This window comes from Balaenoptera physalus (genome assembly GCF_965194825.1).
Source record: "Balaenoptera physalus genome assembly, chromosome: 21".
In the NCBI taxonomy this organism is placed as follows: Eukaryota; Metazoa; Chordata; class Mammalia; order Artiodactyla; family Balaenopteridae; genus Balaenoptera; species Balaenoptera physalus.
Window position 1 is genome coordinate 28870606 of NC_138902.1, and position 23646 is coordinate 28894251.

Genomic DNA, 23646 nt, shown 5'->3' on the forward strand with positions numbered 1-23646 from the left:
ATCCTTTTTATTTCTGTCAAATTATTAGTAATTCTTCTCTTTCATTTCTGATTTTAGTTATTTGAGCTTTCTCTTTTTTATTTTTTAGTCAATCTAAGAAAATGGACAAAATTTTGTCAATTTTGTTGATCTTTCTAAGAACCAGCTCTTGGTTTCAAGGGTTCATTAATAATTACATTAACTAACTTTATTATTTTATGCTCTTATTTAAATCTATTAGTTTAAAAATACATCCATATAATAAAATTAAAATAAAAATACAGATTGTTAGAATAGACCTAATCACATCTTTAGTGAGTGACACACACAGGAACAAACACACATTTTCTCAGTTTGTACTCTGGAGCAGTTACTCTCCAGGATTTTACTGACAACATTTTGCAGGATAAAATGAGCAGTTACAGATTAAGAATTATATGGCCAAGTCTGTAAAATACCTTTTGAAAATCAGGCAAGCCTCCATCTATTTGTACACGTGCCAGATCTGTCATTTACATGGGTATTTGTCAAAGGCTTTCCAGACTGTTAGCATAGTTGGCATTATTTTAATTAACACTGAAGCTTGTAAATCAAAGTGAAGACTTGCATGTATCCTGTGAGACTTATGTTTGTTACTGCTAAGAATAATTGTACTTTCTGGAGAGAACTGAAAATCGGAAACCAAGAGTGCAAATTTGACTAATTTTACAATAGTTGTTACGTCTAGTAATGATCTTCTTTTAAAAAATACACAAAATATTTTATTATCTTCAATCAGGTGACACAAGTTTTATAGAATTGGGAATACTGATATTTTTTTATTTCCGATCCTCCATATTTGGCTTATACTCATATTACCCAGCATCTCTATTTAAAAGCAGAACTTAATCTTCTCTCATAAAACTATATAATCATTTAATTATGAGAGGAGACTAGTGGTTCTTTTGTTTGCTTTGGGGAGAGCTACACATTTTAATATTGACTCATTTAAAATGCTCTTCAGTAACAAAAAAAATTGTAGCCTCTTTATTTTTAACCAGTGTTAAGTCACTCTAAGATCAGTTCTGTACCTTACCTGTTAGGCAAATATTCTTCCTTCCTGTTATTTAATAACATTTCTCTCTGGTTCAGATTGACATAATATATCAGAGTATGCAGGTCCCATGTCACTGTGCTCCTTTGTACTGACAGAGGGGGCACCAGTGCCCGTGATCTAGGGGGGCTCCATCAGCCCCGGAGCATGAAGTTGAACACACTGCTGAGCGTGTGAGGGAAATGGGCCAGTGCAAGTATCTCCCTCCTCTTTGATCTGCTCTTTCTTGGGGTTCAGTGATGCAACTGATGGTACCACCATTCTCCCATTCACCAAACTTAAGCATCGCTTCTCCTCTCAGGAGGAGTCAGGTCAGTGGCTGTGATTTATCTAATACTAACTCCCTCCTTGGTATTCACATTGCCATTGTCCTCACCAGGCCCTGCTCGGCCTGTTACAGTAACTACTTAACAGGCCTCCTTGCTTAGGCTCATGTCTCTGATCAACCCTTCACACTCCTTAGTGTTAGCTCTACCTGACCCTCAACTGTTTGCCTTTATTGGTCTGTCCTGTTTCTGCTTTTCGGGGAGGCGTAGTACGTGTACATTTTCAAATTAATTGCCAACGGTTAAAAATCAAGAGTTTTACATGAAATTCTCAAGTTTTAACTTCTCAAAATATAGAAGACCTGGCCTCTCAGAGTAGACAGCCCTTCCCAGGGTGCAGATCTGAGCGATGTCAATAAAAGTTTCAGCTTTATTTTTGAAAATCCCAGCTTGCCTTGAAAATAGGATCAGGCATCCTACCCTTTTCCAACCTGAATTAAACTGACCCTAAATGTAAGGCCTCACCTCACTCTCCGATACAACCTGTCAAGGATAAAGGAAGCCTGAGTAGCTACTGCATAAGAGGAGGCAGGAGAAGAGAGAAGATTTCCTGGATATCAGGCAGGCTGGGCCAAAAAAAAAGGAAGTAGTGAAGATAAGATGTTCTTTTCTCTATCTAATCAATAATTTAAGTCATTCTTACTCCAAGAGGTGGGCTAAAAGGGAAATAAGATAATAATGGCCAGAAGAATTACTTTACTGGACATCTCCTCATGGAGCCATGAATTCATAAACTAAGCCCTTCTAATAATCACCTTCCCCAAAGCCCTTTCTTAACCATTTGTCTAAAGTTGCCTGTAACCCCGCCCCTGTCACTCTCATGTAATCACGATAATTATTGTGCTTATTTTATGTATTTATTGTCTCCTTCCACAGAATATAAGAAGAGACCATACCTGTCTTCTTAGGAGAGTGTCTGATCCACAATACTCATTAAAAAAACAGTGGTGAAACGGAAGAATTAGATAATCTGGGGGTGGGGGGAGGGAATGAATGGTCTGTCTTCCTAAATACACACACACACTCTTAGGAATTTGTCATATTAATAATTCTTAAGTGGAACACAGGGTACCAGATAGTGAGTCACTGCTCAAAAAACAGAACACAAGGGAAATTGAAATAGACGTATTACTCACAGGTCATGGAGGAGGTACCTGCCATGCCTTGAGGGGCCACACGGGGAGGCCAAGGCAGAGTGAAGACAGAGAGGCAGAACCTCAGCACATGCCTTTATTAGGGTCCGTGGGTGGGGTGTTTTAGGGTTTCTGGGCTAAAGCCACATGGGTCAATTCAAACCAAAAAGGGGGAGAGGTGATTAACCAGGCTCTGGGAGGTGGGAAGACTGTTTCCCAAGAGCAGTTGGGGAAGTCATAGCAGCAACTTACATGTGCTTGCGAATCGGAGGGCTGCTGTCTAAGGCATGTGCTTGAGAGGCTAGTATCAGTGTAAGGCCACTTCAGGCTGCCTGGCCAAAAAAAAAAAAAAAAACTGGACCCTGAGGCAGTAATACCATGGAGTGGCTTAGCCAAATCGTCAACACTCACATACACACAAAACCTATAGTTGCTTTGCACTGCCTGTGGTATATAACGTTGGAAGTTCTAGTCTTATTTCCAAGGTCTTGTAGGTTTGTGTGATCTGGCCCAAATCCACCTCTCTAAGTTCCTTTCCAAATCCTTCTGTCTAGACATTTGTGCTCCAGAGCTGAGGAACTTTTATTCCCTGAACTTATTTATTGAAAATGTGAAGACAGTTTACAGCTTTCCTTTGCTCCTGCTCTTCCTTGCGCTATCTTTACTCCTTTTCTTCCACATCACCTTGCAAGATCCACTTCACGTTCTCACTGAAGTTTCCACCATTTCCCTTGGTCAGAATTAACCCCCCTCCTCTGATCTCCCTGGAGCGTGGCTCTGTCAGTATCATAGCTCGCATTTTAATCTTTCTCTCGTACCTTTTCTCTCGTTAACTTTCTTCCTGCCTTACACTGCTCTCTCCTCAGCTTCATTGGATACTCACTGCAGACAGAGAGATTTCCATATCCATCTTCTTCCTTGTTGGTTTCAGTGTCTATCATGGTGCCTTCCGTATGGTGGGAGCGAGATAAACACTGGCTGCATGAAGGAATCGCCGTCGCTCGCCGGATGCCCCTCGTAGCGAGCCTCACTGAGGTCCGATGCAGCCTCCTGAACATGCTAAGCCTTTACCTTCTTCCCCAAGACTCTTCCTTCTGCTGTTCCAGTATTCAAGATAAATGAGGTCAGCTGTAGACAGTAATGTCAAGTGACTCCTATTATTTGCTCTTCTTTTGTACCCACTTTTGCCTACTAAGTGGAAGGAGGAAATAGGGGTGCAGGCAGCTCAGGTCCTGATGTTACAGTTTGCTTTTCCACCTCAGCCTTCACAGACTACAGGTACCAGCGCCCAAAGTCCCCTCCTTTTACCTGCTAACTATTAACTGAGGGTGCACAGCACAACCTTCAGAGGGTGGCGTCTGGACAGCTCCAATTTTTCAGAGCTCCACTTCAAGAGCAAGCCTCTATCTGAATGTCCAGACTCCCTCCTGATGTCTGTCCTATTGTCTGTCCTCCCTCCACCAAGAATAAAGCCATCTACCTTGTGATGCAGTGGCTCCTGGTCCTTTGGCATGAGGGAGGAGAGCAGGGGGCTTCCAGTGTGTGCTTCTCAGTCCCCAGGTGCTGGGGGAGCTCTGGTGAATGAGATCAGAGTGGAGTCTTGGGGCAAGTTGGGAGACGAAGGACCTGCAGCTCTGAAATTTTACTTCTGGAAAACTGAAAACAAGATGTGTGTGCATGTGTGCTTATATATACTACATAAATTAATGTGTGCGTGTGCGTGTGTGTGTATACATACACATATATATGTCTACAAGTGTGTATATGTATTTTAAATAAAAGAAAAATAGAGAAAGTAACTAAATTGTACTTAGTATCACCAACTGGTTCTGAGACTGTGTCTAGACCAATGATTATAAATAGAACAGATCTAACATGCATCTATTAATGCAACAAACATGTATAGAAAATCTGCCCTCACGCAACTCAGGCTTCAAGGTAGGCAAGCCATATACTAAATAAATATAATTTGTGTTACAAAGAAATAAGGACTGCCATGAGAACATACACACGAGGACCTGACTTGTCTGCCCTGGGAGGGGACACCTCCCCCCCAAAAAGGCGATGTTTAAGGTGAAACTTAAGGAATAAGTAGCTGTTCGCTTCATGAAGAGGACTGTCAGAGGAGAGAATTACAGTGTATTCAGAATCCCTGAGACAAGGGACAGTGTGAGCAACCAACAGAATTTCCTTACGGCTGACGCAGAAAATAGTGATAAGACCAAAGCAGTGGATAGGACCTGAACGTGGCGGCTGTTACGACGGGTTTGGTCTGTGTCCTCAGAGAGATGGGAGGCCACAGGGGGTGCTTAGCAGGAGAATGCCAAGAGCAGATCTGCATTTTTAAAGCTCCATCACTACAGCAAGGCAAGAAGACAAATCTGAAAGTCAGGGTTTGGATGTTGAACAGCAAGGCAGCGGCAGCGTCTTGGTGAACTGCCGTGCCATTCAAGCCTATCTGCCCTATCGTGTTGTAACAGTTACGTGTGGCCTTACATACATATCAGGTTAACAGTATGTTTATTTGACTGCAATGCTAGACTTATTAAATGGGTGCTCAGCCTGCATGCATAATACAATCGGCATTAACAGAGCTGGATATAGATTATATTTTCCCCCATTTATCCCTTGTTTCCTCGCAAGATTATGATCCTGCTTCCTTTATCTGATTTATTCACTCCATACAAACACATGAGAAATCCCTCTTTACTTTATTACTAATTATCTGTAAGCTTAAGGATCTTGTCCCAAAAGCTTTTCTGCTCAGTTTAATGCTATGAAGGCATTAACTGATTATGGAAAAAAAAACCCAACACATTATTTTCTGTCCAAGAGAAAGAAGATGGTGGCCCCAATTCAATCTCATGATATAGCAATTAAGAAAGAGAATAAAGACCTTTCTGCTCAGTAAATTTCCAACTTCTTCTCAATAGCTTACTATCAATAGCTAAGTGTCTCCTTTCTATCGTCAAAGTTAATTTTGACCAAGTTTTCCTATTCGGCATAAGAGACTTTAAACCCAAAATAATTTAGTGGAAAATTCACTAATTCTCCCTTTTATGACAGAGGATACTGAAGATCAATTTATAGAAAGGAACACTATAAACATTATGTGACAAATATCAGAGATTGAGCTATGTGATTTTTTTAAAGAAATCACTCATGCCTTATTTCTACTTATAAATGTAAATCCAACCTCGTCTCAGACTTTGTAGATTGAATTTTAAGGATTATAAGTTTTATAGTAAATAGAAATTTTTAGAATAGGAATCGGAACCTTGAGATTAGAAATAAATACTCACCAGTCTGATACCATCTGATATTTGAATCTTCTCAACAATATAACAATGAATTAATGGTTTATCCTGCGTTTAGAAATTTGAAGTGTTATGAAGGGTCCCAGTAATTCCAGAGCAAGGCTCCTGCAGGTGACTACTATCTCCTCGGCTACCCTTGGGGTCGAGCTGAACAAGCCCACTTTCTCTCTCCTGAACAGTCTGGTAACAACATTCCCTGTTCTCCACCTGGTCCACATTTGACATGGTCCCTGTTATTTGTTTCATCCTTGTGCTTCTTTGAATGAAAACTTCATCTTTTCCCTTCAGCTTCCTTGATCTTGCCAGCCTTGACTTTTAATGCTTACTGTACAAGCAATTAACAGGACGTGAAAGGTCAGTGGAAAAAAGATATTAAGGAGTACTCTCTAAATACCAGCACCCCATGAAGCCAGGTTTGGAATGTGCAGGGTCCGTCCCTGTAGACACTCTGACCCCAGTAAATTATTAGGTGGTTTACAAGAATCCAAACAGCATTAATCAAACTGACAGGGGGAAAAAAAATCCTCTATTTGTATATAGCATTTATAAACAGTTATTTCAGTATAAGAAGTTTTGCTTTTGAAAATTCAAAAGCATGAAAGCACGGATTAATTTCTCTGCTTAGTCATGAAATGCAGTGGTCTCGAGGGGACACTTCTTACAGAAGTTTTCCCAAAGTCCCAATTCCCTGTTCTCCTCTTTTCACCCTTATTCCTAAACCAATTAAAAAGACTGGTAAAGAGCTCTGGACAAATGATCTCTCAGATGAAGGCAAAGGTTTCCAGGAAGTAGATAAACGGTTGAATAACACTGTTACAAGAAGACAGAATATATAGTAGATGCTTTCTTAAACTGTGAACCTCAAGGGACATTTGATGTGTCCTTCGGGGCTTAAAATTATTAGTATCAATTAAAATTGTCCTTCCTACTTCCATAGTACCTTTAGCCTTGGGTTGTTTCAAATTATACCTAATATTTTCCAAACTTGAAAAAGAGGACACATTGTGTAGACACTTCTTTCCCTTTTTAGCATCATACAATGATTTAATGAGACTCACTGGTTTACACATGAGATAGAATAGGTTCCTTGTATTCCCTTTTTCTCTTTGATAAAATGATCTCATGAGAATTTTGCTACCACTTTTATTTTCTTTGAGAAAATATAGTGTCTTCCACTGATCAGAATAGTTAATTTCAACTTTACTTTCTTTTTACTACTTTTCAATTTACCTTTTTTTAATGACTTTTGGGGCATCTTCTAATATCCCTGTAAACTAATCTAATCCAGTATGAATCTAGTACCCTCAGTTCACTCATTAACTGTGATAAGTTTAACAGAAACAGTGCCTAATCTCAAAAATTGTTTAGCATTTTACTATTCAGTATATTCTACTACTCATGAGGGTACCAAGAAATAAGATTTTAAAAATCATTATCAGATGAAAACTGCTCATCAATCTGATCATTCTTAAGAAACAGAGGATTGATTTTTTTTTTTTTTCTCATTTGAAAGCAGTGACTTCAGGCTCATTAGTAACAAAATGATTTATTTATCATTGCTGAGCAGGGGAAATTGCTTTTTCTAAAATAATAACACTTCTTTATTTTCTAAAAAATAGATAATTATAGTAGCACATAAGGCATTAAGAATTTCCACGGCCACCCTAATTCTGCCTCTCCATTCTCCAAATCTGCTATTTCCCTGAAAGTTTTAAGATCAGTAAGCTTGAATTGACTTTCCTGAGAGTTGTTTTTCCGTCTTTTCCATAATTTCCTGAGGTTCCTGTATATACGCCTAAACGCCAATAATTGTCTTAAATCGACTGAATGAAAATAAATTAGATGGCTAAAATTCATTTTCATCTCATAAGTGTCACACCTTGACAATTAAAAAAAATACTCCTTTTCTGTGCCAAGAAAACATTTTCTGTTACATTCACAATCTGCTTCAACTGCCATCGAGTACAAGAAAAACCTCTAACAGATGGGAATCAGTAAATGGCAATTGCAAGGAGAACTGACTATCTGAATAACAAATGGAAGGCATATTCTGTGAATTATCTTGGCAGGCAAATACTATGATGAGGGCTTTAAAAGATGTTGTACTACTAATTCTGAGAATAAGATTGGGACCTGGACATCAAAATAAAATAGAATATATATATATATATATATATATATTTTATACAGATCTTTACCCTTTATCTCACATGTCACACAGAGTCAAGGTTGTCAAGACCTTTCTGTTCTTCTCAGAAATATTTGGGAGTACTGAGATAAAGAAAGTAAACAGTGCTGACAAAAGAAGCATGGAAGTGTTCATCCACAGCTGGGAGGATAATACAGTCACCCTGGAGTTAGGGGTCACAATGTCCTCATTAACCTTTAACCTCACTTTTAATGAGGTATAGACAGAAATATTATTCCAGGGTAAATATGGTGATTACTATCTCTCTCTCAGAACACAAACAGCTGTATGATATGGTGCCTGGAGAAATACTTAGATCACGGCCAGTGGAGAGAAGTTGGCATCTCCCTGATGCCTGAAAAGACCCAATCAAGTGAAGTCTCTGACCTCTTCCAAAGCAAAACAAGTAAACCACTCTTCTCTGCTTTCCACCCGCGCCCATACCTGCTTTGTGTGTTGCTCCTTTGAAATTTTTCTTCCAAGTGTGCCCAGCACTTACACAAAAATACCAATGGCAAGAGAAATGCATGCCATCAAGAAAGGTCTTAAATGTGTGCTGGGATGGTCAGGGAAGAAGGAAAAACACAGGTGGATATCTTCTGTGGCCTTTGGTTTTCCCCATTCACGTGCTTATGTAATTAAGGCCTGAAACTTTTCGAAACAAAGCAAGCTAGTTATGCCTGCATGAACTGGTAACAAACTGAATTCTTTCCTATTCTGTCAATTAGATACAGATCTGGGAGAAGGGATGGGGCAGGAGAAAGCGGGCTTAGAGGAAAGAAGCATGTGAGGGCAGGTAAGGAAGACTCTCTGGGCTTCTGCAGTGTCCCTTTGTTTCCCACGCCACTCCGCCCCCTTCCACCTTCCCTTCACGTTGCCTCCTACAAGGTCCTGGAACAATGTAGCAGCTAAAAATGTACTATCAAGTTTACTTGTCTCCCAGAACCTGCTGTTTGTTTTCAGAAAGACTACGTCTGACCCAGCAGAGATGGGGGGGGCGCCTTCAAGATGGAGGAGGAGTAAGACGTGGAGATCACCTTCCTCCCCACAAATACATCAAAACTACATCTACATCTGGAACAACTCCTACAGAACACCTACTGAATGCTGGCAAAAGATCTCAGACCTCCCAAAAGACGCCCTCAGGTGATCTACATGCAGAGGCAGGGCCAAATCCAAAGCTGAACCCTGGGAGCTGTGCGAACAAAGAAGAGAAAGGGAAATCTCTCCCAGCAGCCTAAGGAGCAGCGGATTAAATCTCCACAATCAACTTGATGTACCCTGCATCTGTGGAATACCTGAATAGACAATGAATCATCCCAAAATTGATGTGGTGGACTTTGGGAGCAACTGTACACTTGGGGTTTCCCTTCTGCATCTAATTTGTTTCTAGTTTTATGTTTATCTTAGTTTAGTATTTAGAGATTATTATCATTGGTAGATTTGTTTATTGATTTCATTGCTCTCTTCCTTTTTTTATTTTTTATATATATATATATATTTTTTCCTTTTTCTCTTTTTGTGAGTGTCTATGTGTATGCTTCTTTGTGTGACTTTGTATAGCTTTGCTTTTGCCATTTGTCCTAGGGTTCTGACTGTCCGTTGTTTTTTCTTTTTTTTCTTTTTTTTAATAATATAGTTTTTAGCGCTTGTTATTATTGGTGGATATGTTTTTTGGTTTGGCTGCTCTCTTCGTTCTCACTATTTTTAAATTACTTCTTAATTTTTTTATTTTTAATAATGTTTTTATTTTAATAACTTCATTTTCTTTTATTTTTTTTCTTTCATTCTTTTTTTTTTTTTCTCCCTTTTCTGCTGAGCAGTGTGGCTGACAGGGTCTTGGTGTTCTGGCCGGGTGTCAGGCCTGTGCCTCTGAGGTGGGAGAGCCGAGTTCAGGACATTGGTCTACGAGACCTCAGGGCCCCATGTAATATCAATCAGCGAGAGCTGTCCCAGAGATCTCTGGCTCAACGCTAAGACCCAGCTCCACTCAACGACCAGCAAGCTACAGTGCTGGACACCCTATGCCAAACAACTAGCAAAACAGGAACATAAACCCACCTGTTAGCAGAGAGGCTGCCTAAAATCATAATGAGTTCACAGACACCCCAAAACACACCACCAGACAAGGTCATGCCACCAGAAAGACAAGATCCAGCCTCATCCACCAGAACACAGGCACCAATTCCCTCCACCAGGAAGCCTACACAACCCACTGAACCAACCTTACCCACTGTAAGAAGACACCAAAAACAACGGGAACTATGAACCTGCAGCCTGTGAAAAGAAGACCCCAAACACAGTAAGTTAAGCAAAATGAGAAGACAGAGAAACACACAGCAGATGAAGGAGCAAGGTAAAAACCTACCAGACCAAACAAATGAAGAGGAAATAGGCAGTCTGCCTGAAAAACAATTCAGAGTAATGATAGTAAACATGATCCAAAATCTTGGAAATAGAATGGAGAAAATACAAGAAACGTTTAACAAGGACCTAGAAGAACTAAAGAGCAAAACAATGATGAACAACACAATAAATGAAATTAAAAATTCTCTAGAAGGAATCAATAGCAGAATAACTGAGGCAGAAAAACGGATAAGTGACCTAGAAGATAAAATAGTGGCAATAACTACCACGGAGCAGAATAAAGAAAAAAGAATGAAAAGAATTGAGGACAGTCTCAGAGACCTCTGGAACAGCATTAAATGCACCAATATTCAAATTATAGAGGTCCCAGAAGAAGAAGAGACAAAAAAAGGGACTGAGAAAATATTTGAAGAGATTATAGTTGAAAACTTCCCTAATATGGGTAAGGAAATAGTCAATCAAGTCCAGGAAGTGCAGAGAGTCCCACACAGGAAAAATCCAAGGAGAAACACACCAAGACACATATTAATCAAACTATCAAAAATTAAATACAAAGAAAAAATATTAAAAGCAGCAAGGGAAAAGCAACAATTAACATACCAGGGAATCCCCATCAGGTTAACAGCTGATCTTTCAGCAGAAACTCTGCAAGCCAGAAGGGAGTGGCAGGACATATTTAAAGTGATGAAAGGGAAAAACCTACAACCAAGATTACTCTACCCAGCAAGGATCTCATTCAGATTCAACAAAGAAATTAAAACCTTCACAGATAAGCAAAAGCTAAGAGAATTCAGCACCACCAAACCAGCTTTACAACAAATGCTAAAGGAACTTCTCTAGGCAGGAAACACAAGAAAGGAAAAGACTTACAATAACAAACCCCAAACAATTAAGAAAATGGTAATAGGAACATGCATGTCAATAATTACCTTAAACGTAAATGGATTAAATGCTCCAACCAAAAGACATAGACTGGCTGAATGGATACAAAAACAAGACCCATACATATGCTGTCTACAAGAGACCCACTTCAGACCTAGGGAAACATACAGACTGAAAGTGAGGGGATGGAAAAAGATATTCCATGCAAATGGAAATCAAAAGAAAGCTGGAGTAGCAATTCTCATATCAGGCAAAATAGACTTTAAAATAAAGACTATTACAAGAGACAAAGAAGGACACTACTCCTTACATAAGGCAAATGCTAAGAGCCATAAAAGGGGAAATCAACAGTAACATAATCATATTAGGGGACTTTAACACTGCACTTTCAACAATGGACAAATCATCAAAATGAAAATGAATAAGGAAACACAAGCATTAAATGATACATTAAACAAGATGGACTTAATTGATATTTATAGAACATTCCATCCAAAAACAGCAGATTACACTTTCTTCTCAAGTGCTCATGGAACATTCTCCAGGATAGATCATATCCTGGGTCACAAATCAAGCCTTGGTAAATTTAAGAAAACTGAAATCATATGAAGTATCTTCTCCAACCACAATGCTATGAGTCTAGATATCAATTACAGGAAAAAATCGGTAGAAAATACAAACATATGGAGGCTAAACAATACGTTACTAAATAACCAGGAGATCACTGAAGAAATAAAAGAGGAAATAAAAGAATACCTAGAAACAAATGAGAATGAAAACACGACAACCCAAAACCTATGGGATGTAGCAAAAGGAGTTCTAAGAGGGAAGTTTATAGCAATACAATCCTACCTCAGGAAACAGGAAACATCTCAAATAAACAACCTAACCTTACACCTAAAGCAATTTGAGAAAGAAGAACAAAAAACCCCCAAAGTTAGCAGAATGAAAGAAATCATAAGGATCAGATCAGAAATAAATGAAAAAGAAATGAAGGAAACAATAGCAAAGATCAATAAAACTAAAAGACGGTTCTTTGAGAAGATAAACAAAATTGACAAACCATTAGCCAGACTCATCAAAAAAAAAAGGGAGAAGACTCAAATCAACAGAATTAGAAATGAAACAGGAGAAGTAGCAACTGACACTGCAGAAATACAAAGGATCATGAGAGATTACTGTAAGCAACTATATGCCAATAAAATGGACAACCTGGAAGAAATGGACAAATTCATAGAAAAGCACAACCTTCCAAGACTGAACGAGGAAGAAACAGAAAATATAAACAGACCAATCACAAGCACTGAAATTGAAACTGTGATTAAAAATTGTCCAACAAACAAAAGCCCAGGACCAGATGGCTTCACAGGCGAATTCTATCAAACATTAAGAGAAGAGCTAACACCTATCCTTCTCAAACTCTTCCAAAGTACAGCAGAGGGAGGAACACTCCCCTACTCATTTTACGAGGCCACCATCATCCGGATACCAAAACCAGACAAAGATGTCACAAAGAAAGAATACTACAGGCCAATATCACTGATGAACATAGATGCAAAAATCCTCAACAAAATACTAGAATACAGAATCCAACAGCACACTGAAAGGATCATACACCATAATCAAGTGTGGTTTATCCCAGGAATGCAAGGATTCTGCAAATACGCAAATCTATCAATGTGAGAAAACATATTAACAAATTGAAGGAGATAAACCATATGATCATCTCAATAGATGCAGAAAAAGCTTTTGATAGAGTTCAACATCCATGTATGATAAAAACCCTCCAGAAAGTAGGCATAGAGGGAACTTGCCTCAACATAATAAAGGCCATATATGACGAACCCACAGCCAACATCGTTTTCAATGGTGAAAAACTGAAACCATTTCCACTAAGATCAGGAAAAAAGACAAGGTTGCCCACTCTCAGCACTGTTATTCAACATATTTTTGGAAGTTTTAGCCACAGCAATCAGAGAAGAAAAAGAAATAAAAGGAATCCAAATCAGAAAAGAAGAAGTAAAACTGTCACTGTTGGCAGATGACATGATACTATACATAGAGAATCCTAAAGATCCTACCAGAAAACTACTAGAGCTAATCAATGAATTTCATAAAGTAGCAGGATACAAAATTAATGCACAGAAATCTCTTGCATTTCTATACACTAATGACGAAAAATCTGAAAGTGAAATTAAGAAAACACTCCCATTTACCAATGCAACAAAAAGAATAAAATACCTAGGAATAAACCTACCTAAGGAGACAAAAGACCTGTATGCAGAAAACTATAAGACACTGATGAAAGAAATTAAAGATGATACAAACAGATAGAGAGATATACCATGTTCTTGGATTGGAAGAATCAACACTGAAAATGACTATACTACACAAAGCAATCTACAGATTCAATACAATCCCTATCAAACTACTAATGGCATGTTTCAAAGAACTAGAACAAAAAATTTCACAATTTGTGTGGAAATACAAAAGACCCCGAATAGCCAAAGCAATCTTGAGAAAGAAAAATGGAGATGGAGGAATCAGGCTCCCTGACTTCAGACTATATTACAAAGCTACAGTAATCAAGACAGTATGGTACTGGCACAAAAACAGAAATATAGATCAATGGAACAGGATAGAAAGCCCAGAGATAAACCCACACACGTGTGGTCACCTTATCTTTGACAAAGGAGGCAAAAATATACAATAGAGAAAAGACAGCCTCTTCAATAAGTGGTGCTGGGAAAACTAGACAGCTACATGTAAAAGAACGAAATGAGAACACTCCCTAACACCATGCACAAAAATAAACTCAAAATGGATTAAAGACCTAAATGTAAGACCAGACACTATCAAACTCTTAGAGGAAAACAGGCAGGACACTCTATGACATAAATCACTGCAAGATCCTTTTGACCCACCTCCTAGAAAAATGGAAATAAAAACAAAAATAAACAAATGGGACCTAATGAAACTTCAAAGCTTTTGCACAGCAAAGGAAATCATAAACAAGACAAAAAGACAACCCTCAGAATGGGAGAAAATATTTGCAAACGAAGCAACTGACAAAGGATTCATCTCCAAAATATACAAGCAGCTCATGCAGCTCAGTATCAAAAGAACAAACAACCCAATCCAAAAATGGGCAGAAGACCTAAATAGACATTTCTTCAAAGATATACAGATTGCCAACAAACACATGAAAGCATGCTTAACATCACTAATCATTAGAGAAATGCAAATCAAAACTACAGTGAGGTATCACCTCACGCTGGTAAGAATGGCCATCATCAAAAAATCTACAAACAATAAATGCTGGAGAGGGTGTGGAGAAAAGGGAACCCTCTTGCACTGTTGGTGGGAATGTAAATGGATACAGCCACTATGGAGAACAGTATGGAGGTTCCTCAAAAAACTAAAAATAGAACTATCATAGGGTCCAGCAATCCCCCTACTGGGCACATACCCTGAAAAAACCATCATTCAAAAAGTGTCATGTACCACAATGTTTATTTCAGCTCTATTTACAATAGCCAGGACATGGAAGCAACCTAAGTGTCCATCGACAGATGAATGGATAAAGAAGATTTGGCACATATATACAATGGAATATTACTCATCCATAAAAAGAAACGAAATTGAGTTATTTCTGGTGAGGTGGATGGACCTAGAGTCTGTCATACAGAGTGAAGTAAGTCAGAAAGAGAAAAACAAATACCGTACGCTAACACATATATATGGAATCTAAAAATAATAATAATAATGGTTCTGAAGAACCTAGGGGCAGGACAGGAATAAAGACGCAGACATAGAGAATGTACCTGAGGACACAGGGAGGGGGAAGGGTAAGCTGGGATGAAGTGAGAGATTGGCATGGACATATATACACTACCAAATGTAAAATAGATAGCTAGTGGAAAGCAGTCACATAGCACAGGGAGATCAGCTCGGTGCTTTGTGTCCACCTAGAGGGGTGGGATAGGGAGGGTAGGAGGGAGATGCAAGAGGGAGGATATATGGGGATGTATGTATATGTATAGCTGATTCACTTTGTTATACCATTGTAACTAACAGAAACTAACACACCATTGTAAAGTAACACACCATTGTAAAGTAACACACCATTGTAAAGCAATTATACGTCAATAAAGATGTTAAATAAATAAATAAAATTTGCAGATTGAGGCAACATTTAACTTAAAAAAAGAAAGAAGACTACTAACCACAGTAAAACAAGACATATTTATTCAACTTATGCATGTTTCACTATTTTCATTAATCTTTGAAATGCATTTAATACATTCCTATGAAGCAGTGGAATACAATTTGGGATAAAAATTTCTCCAACTGAGATTTAAAACATCATTGTGGCTGTGAAGGATTTAGAAATTAGTTTTTATACTGATTACTCTTCAATTGTTCACTCAACAGAAAGGTAAACTAGGAAATAGACTGAGTTTTCTTAACCTCAATTTGATGAAGAACATCAGAGATTTTTTCCTTACAACATAATCTTTGAACAGATAATCATAATCATGCTATGTTTGTATTCAAAGTAATCATCATCAACACTAAAAAATAACTTTTCATGCTTTTCCACAAATAGTCTATAGTCAGTCACACATGAACTGAACAGGGCCCCTGATCCTTCCCATCAGCGTCTTTGTTTTCCTCAATGCCTACTCTTTCCCAAGTCTCTTTTCATCCTTCCAGGGACCCATTCTCCTCAATGCTGTTTCCTAGCCCCACAAATGCTCTCTGTGTCCCTCACTGTGCCTGGCTCAAGGGCTCAACACATAAAGCTAAACCACTCTGTTTTCCATACAGCTAAAAAAAACATACAATCTTGTTCAACTTCAGTGTACATATGGCCCAAGTAAACAAGTTTAGGAACCTCCTTACATTCATATGGTACATTGCTGTCAGCCCACCTGGAAATGATCTGCTATACGACATGGTATGTATTGACAGATAGATACATAGATAGATAGATAGATAGATAGATAGACAGACAGACAGACAGACAGACAGACAGATGGATGATAGATGACAGATAGATAGATGATAGACAGATAGATAGATATCTAGCACCCTGCCTCACATACAGTACATGTATACATGCTCACATACTTTGCGAGCACACTTAATTCTAGGCTCTAGGGAAAATTTTAATTAGTGGAAATACACATATTATGATGATTACATGTGTCAATTACATACATATCTAGATGTACATTCCCATAAATCAAATCTCAATTTTTAAGTGATCAGGCAGCATTGTTTATGGTCACGTGACAGTCCCTTCCCTGTCCTCCCCCCCTCCTCCCCTCCCCTGTCCTCCCCTCCCATCCTTTCCCTTCCCTTTTCTGAGTCTGCGTTCAAGACCTAGCTGGCCCTGCCCCTAACTAAATGCCCAACAGCATTTTACCAGAAAATCCCTTATGTGTATAATGATAAAGACAATGTGTTGCTCCCCCATATAAAATCCTGTTATCACGGCCTTTCTTAAAACAAAAAACTTTAAATGCAAAGCAGTGTCCTCACTGCTGGGGATCTTAGATATCATCTCAACCCGCATAACTCCCCTCTCCAGTGAGACCATGCTTCTGATCTTCCTCTGCCCTGTGTCTGGCCGTTACTCCCACTGAATCTTTGCCTACAGAGTTCTCCTTCACTGGAATTTTCTTAAGCTTTTGTCTTCACTGAGAGAACTTGTTCACTCTCCTTCTTTCATCACCATAATATTCATTAAAGATAGTACCTACCTATTGCTATGTAATTCCATACAATTATTTTGGTTGTTATGGTTTAATAATTTTTACAACAATTCTTTAAACTAATATATAAATATATAGCATATAATTAATATAATAATAGTTTATATATTTCTTTCACTAGAGAATACACACCTATTAAATCTAATTAATATTTTGGAACAGATAGAGATTTTCATACCTTCAGTCACACTGCATAGGTGTCCATCTACCTTATCTATAAGTTCCACACAGAAAGAACATGGACTAAAAAAGCAACATAATGAGCTCTAATATAAAAATGCATAGGTACTTAATCATAATAATTATATTCACTATTTATATACTCTAAGGAAACTGGCATAATAGGAATGTAAGCTGACAGAGTCCAGAGCCCCACATAAATGAGTCTTTGTATACTGCTATTCTCCTAGGAACAGCAGGACTCTCAATGAATAATGTAAAACTTTAGTATATTAGTTTTATGAGCAGGACATAGGAGTATCACATATTGCTTGTGTCTGCTCACCTCCACCTAGAAAAACAAAGACATCTCTATGTATTTCAAACAAATTGGATTGGAAAATTGGTTATAAAAGTAACAAAAAGGTAACCAAAAAGAACAAAAATGAGCAATTTTTTTTAAAAAGGAGAGATGAGGTCCCCCAGAAATTGGTAATTGCAGAGCTTCCTGCTACTAGCAACTGCAAGATGTTGTACCACTCCTGGGGATGAAGATAAATGCAGAAAGGAAATGGTATGACACCAAGTCCCAGTGGCTGTGCTGCTATGGGTGCTGGAGCTCCTCCTTCAGCCATCGCTGCTGGAAGCCGGGAGCCCGCCCTCCTTCTGACACTGCAGGACTCAGTCCTGGGCTGCTGGAGCTGCTGGAGCGTCCACTGCTACAGCAGGTGCTGTAGGAACAGTGCTGTCCCAGCGGGAGCCCAGCCCAGCATTCGCTTGACACTTGCCAAAGACACTTCCAGGAGCAAAACAGTGGCTGAAAATATTGGTTTGCCCTTCTTCCCCCCCTTCCAATCTCTGCCAGTGCCTTCCACTGTCAACAACTTACTAGAAAATCTTCCCCAAGGGAGTCTGGAAAAGATAGTTTGCAGATATCCTGACCCCTGTGATACAGAGAGGAGCACGGAAGGGAAGGACTCGGGTAGAGCATTAGCAGACAAATGACCGTCCCAGTGCTTTGCGCAGAAAGTTCTGTAAGTAGAAAGCTCCAAAAGAAGCCCGACTGGACATGTATCCCTCTCCCCAAATTTTCCTACACATATTACCTGCTAGAGGCTTTCCTAACTTTTGTGGTTTTTCTCTCTCTCTCTCTCCCTCCCTCTCTCTTTCTCTGTGTGTGAGTCATCATTCTCTACCCCTGAATTCTCACATGCCACCTGAATTTCCACTCCTGTTCACCAACGTGTCAACTACTCTAAGGTAGCTCGAGGGTCCAAGAGTTCCTTGCCACATTTTCCGTTACTCCATTGTCCGGGAAGTGTGTGAATCACCATAGGAACTGTAGGTTTTTTTACTTTACCTGGTTAGTTTCATCACCAAAAAAGAAAAAAAATCTTATGCTACAGACTGAATGTTTGTATCCCCTAATACATGAAAATCCTAATCCCAATGTGATGGTATTAGGAGGTGAGGCCTTTGGAAGGTGATTAGGTCATAAGTGTGGAACCTTCTTGAATGAGATTAGTGCCCTTGTAAAAAGGACCCCACAGAGCGCCCTCACCCCTTCCACTAGGCGATGACACAGCGAGAAGAGGCCATCTATGAACCAGGGAGAGGACTCTTAGCAGGTACCGAATCTGCAGGCACCATGATCTTGGACTTCCCAGCCTCCAGAGCTGTAAGAAATAAATTTCTGTTGTTTATAAGCCACCCCAGCTATGGTATTTTGTTAGAGCAGCCCAAAATGACTAAGACCCCTTATTGCAGTAAGAAAACTAGGAATCGGAGACTGGCTCTAGTACTGGATCTACTCATCATTACTACCATGAGCTTGGGAAAATCTTCACTTATTTGAATATAAGTTTTTTCATGTGTAAAATCAAGGAGTTGGGTGTTACAACTAAATTCCTCTGCTACTTAATTTTATAAGGTTTCATAAAATTCAGTTATGCTTTAAATACCTAATTATTGTTTCATTAATTTTGAAAGCCTTTCATAGGTGTGTTTATATCTCAAATGAAGGAAGATAGAATCCCATACCAGGAAGGAAAACACATACCTATTACAAGATCAAATACACACAGAGAGTTCAGGAAATAGTGCAAAGTGTCCTTTACTGATTTTCCTCAAGTTATCTATCATTCATAGCAAGTCTAAGGGATTGGCTCCCATGTTCTTCTCCCATGTTTCACAGTTCTTCAGTCTCTGCCCCTCTTCTCTCATCATATGGCTTCACTTTTTTTCTCTTTTCCTTCATCTCAGAAAGCCTGTCATTCAGTATCATCTGCGAATTCCTTTGCTAGGCTTAGAAGAATTTGGTTTCAGACCTCATGTCATGAGAATAAGGAGAGAATATGGCAGCCATCTACCACCTTCCTTTTAAAACTTATAGGAACACATCTACCAAGCCAAGGAACTTCCTCTTGCTAATATTGGCCATAATTTATAGCACAATCTCAGGACATTACCATTTCTCTAGCTCTTTCCTGTTGTTTTCAAACACCCTAGATATCTGTGACTGAGGACACAACAGGGATTGGTCATGGTAGAAGGGGTGGGATGAGAAAATTCAGACCCTCCTCACTATAAAATATACATACAGTTAACTATATCATAAATTGTAAAAGTAAGAACAGTAGAGTTTTAAATTAAAGAAGGCCATAGCACAAGGAAGGAGAGAAAAAAAAAACAGATCTAGTTTACTTAACATCTTGGCCTATGGCTATATATTTCTGTACACATGCTTAATTGCATTCTTTTTTCTCCTGATAGCAGTGAATACTTCAATAAAAGGTATCAGTCAAGGGAGTTGAGTAAAGGAAATTACAACTGTTAGAAAACAGTATTAATATATATTGGTAATACTTAAACCAGGAGTATGTATTAAAGTTTTAAGCTAACTTTCATACTTGATTCAAACAAAAACAGCTTGCTAGACAGTACAACACATTTCCAGATCTTGTCCAGGATTTGTAACATCTGCTTATATTGTTCAGAATCATTGTTTTGGACACCACATAAATCAACACTTTAAAAAAATTATTTATATTAAAGAACATAAACAAATGTTGTTTTTTTTTTTAAGTATCCAAAGGCCTTGGGGATTTTCATCAAAAATAGAAAGAAGGAAAACTATAATAAACAACAGCAATATGCTCATTTCACATATTTTGAGGCCCACCTGTTTAAAAGTTTTCAAAGTCATTAAATACATCTGTTACTTTTTGTCTGTGATAAACAAATTATATGAAAATATAAGTATATAGTAGGTATCTAAAGCCAATTTAGATGGGCTTTCAGATAGAAAATTAGAAAGCTCTGAAAGGTACCTAAGATTCAATAGCCAGTCCCTGTTGTAGAGTTTGGAAGAAGTGGGCTTATCTATATAATCTTGAGTACTTCACCTCTCTATGAGCTTCATTTTCATCATCTGTAAAAACAGAATTTCATTGTTTCCCTCTTGTGCATCTTATGAGGAATTGCTAGTTCAGGTGAAATAAGAGCAACTACATAGTCATCCCTCAATTAGTCACAGATATCTTTAACGAAGGAAAAATAAATGAATGCAGTTGTATAGCCCTGTATCCACACATATTTCTTCTTTTCATACATTTGATCTTGTGAAATCTTAACAGGCTGCCCTTTTTCTCACTAATATGTTCAAAAGAGCACTAGACGTCAGATGTCTGTCAGACAGGGGCTCAAGACTGGCTACTACTTATGGCTCAATAACTATAGGCTGCATCACCTTGAACAAGCCATGTATCCTTAGTCCATTCATAATTAGGAGATGGTAGTCAGTGGTAATTAAAGTGTCCTGGAGACCTTATATTCTAATATTCATCTTTGAAGCTGTATCCTACACACTGTTATTTTGCTTTATTTCTATAGATTTATTATTTGCCTTCTATCTTTCAGGATATTCCACAATCTGGAACCACATAAATTCTGTGATGTAAAAAGTAAGATTCCTGAATGATATAACTGCATCTTCAGCATTAATAAGCATCACCTTGTGCACCTGAACCTAACACAATATTGTAAATCAACTATACTTCAATAAAACAAAATAAGCATCACCTTGATACTCACAGTTTTACTTAACGCAAGGAATTTAATGTCACTGGGCAGCTTCTGTCCTTAACCTGTGACATTCCTGAACAGTACTCATCATTTCACTTTATCCCTCCTCCCCAAAGAAGACCTACTGCAGTGAGCATTAGTGAGAAATGGATATTTTACTGAATATCTATTGAGGAAACATGAGTGGGGGAGGGGTCTGTCACAAACAACAGCAATTCACCTCCCTTCAAAAGTGAAAATATTCATTGGCTATTATGTTATTCTGGAGCCTCTGAGAAGCACAGGACTAAATATGCAAGGATTTTGTTAGGAAAAAATCCTGTGAGAGAAAAATGGTAAAGGAGCGGGAGAAGGCTGGGAGGAAGCATCTTACTGCTGTCAAGTCTAAAGAAGGTTCAGCAAGGCCACAGGGGTGTCCCTGAGCCGAAGTTGGCCACGAGCAGCCCATGTCTCCTTAGTATCCCTGCAGCCCTCAGTCACTGACTGGTGAGCAGCCCATGGGAAGTGTGGTCACAGCACAAATCCAAGATGGATTTCAGAGCTCAGCAGCCAGGCTCTAGGTCAGTAACACTCTCTGTAGCTGGAGGTCTGTGAGGCGTAGTCTCACGGCCGACACAGACATCTCTGCCCAATCTTTCCACTCTGGTATCTGCTGCAAAGTTCCACCCACTGCCTCAGTGAACCTCCTTTTTATCCAGTCCTTCAAACTTCCCTCAGTTGAGAATTCTCCACCTCAGAGACTTTCCACATCTCTGCCCTTTTCTTGTCTTCTCTACAGGCTCATCCACATTCGCAGTTTGTCTCTTCTACAAGCTTATCCAAATTTGCATTACCCATTGTTATTTTCAGGTCTATTAAAAGCCATGACTTTTTTGCACTCAGGAAATTAAACATCTGCTAGTCACCAGGATTCACCATCCATAGAAAGCAGTGAGTAGGAGGATGACACAGAACGCAAAGTGTTTCCCGCTGTGTTACAGCCGTGCTGTGCTGTCATCGACTTCTTCTGTTCCATTTATTACACAGCGCTCCATCATCTGGCTTCTGTATCAACCAATATACTGAAACTGCTCTCATAAAGTCATTAATGTCTTTTTAATTGCCAAATCTATTATATATTTCACAGACATTATTCTTGACTTTTACATGCATTTGACATTATTGATCACTCATTTCTCAAAATTCTATTTTTTTCCTGGACCACCGTGGTACAAACTCTGCACATTCTCCTTGTATCTTTACAGGAGTTCCTTTTGTTTTTTTCCCTCATGTTTTATGATCCTCCCCATTCCTTAAATATTAGTGTTCCCCAGGCCTTGTGCTCTTTTCATTCTACATATTTTCTTTAGGACCTTTATTCTCTGCCGTATAATAATTTTCATTTATTTGTGTAATGTATTTATCAAGCTCCTAGTATGGCACCATGGTCCTGAGGATAAAACTACAGGGAAAGAAATCTCTGGCTTTAAGGGACGTATTGTCCAATGGGGAAAATATAAAATAGGCAATTATAGGACGATGAGATACCACTATGATAGGGGAGGGCCCATGGTTTAGGGCACACATAGAAAGGCATCTAACTTAGATGTGGGAAACTAGAAAAGAAAAAACACCAATGTGTGATAACAGTAAGAGGGGAAGTAGAGTATTCCAAGCTAAGGAGTCCCACATTTGAGGAGCTATAATTAGCTCAGTATATCCACAATATTGAATGAAGGAAAAAGGGACAGCTTGGGTTAGGAAGTTGTTGTAAAATAAAGCTACTTAGATGAAGGACTTTGTGTGCTATGTTGTGGTCTTTTGGTCTTATGCTGAGCGCAGTGAAGATCCACTGACAGGTTTCAAATAAGAGCATGACAGTTTTTTTAAAAGTTTCGGAAACTCACTCTATACAAACGGTGGATTAGAAATAGGACATCCTTGAAATAAGAATAAACTCTAGGAAGTGTTCCAGCTCAGTTCAATAAAATATTATTTAAGCCCACTATGCATCAAGCACTTTAAAATGTTAAGTGATAAAGCAAGTCATGCTTAGAGTAATGCATATAGTACAATCCCATTAAATCAAAGCAAAACAGAGTATTAAAAGTACATATATGTATATATTAGTTTATATATATATAGTTATAGTTTTATAATTTACTGAACTACTATAGCCCAGTTACCAAAACCAGAAATCCTTCCCTCTCCATTTTTCTCTCCCTTCATATCCAATTATCCTGTCTGGTCTAACTCCAAAGTACACTTTGTATAGATTCACTTTTTCCATCTCCACTGTCTCCATCCCATTCCTCACTGCAATCATCTCTTGTCTAGCATCTGGCAATAGCTTCCTACAT

General features: G+C 38.6%; 1 long non-coding RNA gene across 2 annotated transcripts in view; it reads left to right on the forward strand.

Moving 5' to 3' along the window:
* Nucleotides 1-23646, forward strand: part of LOC309651652 — a 647179-nt gene that overhangs the window by 594868 nt on the left and 28665 nt on the right. The window lies entirely within an intron of this gene.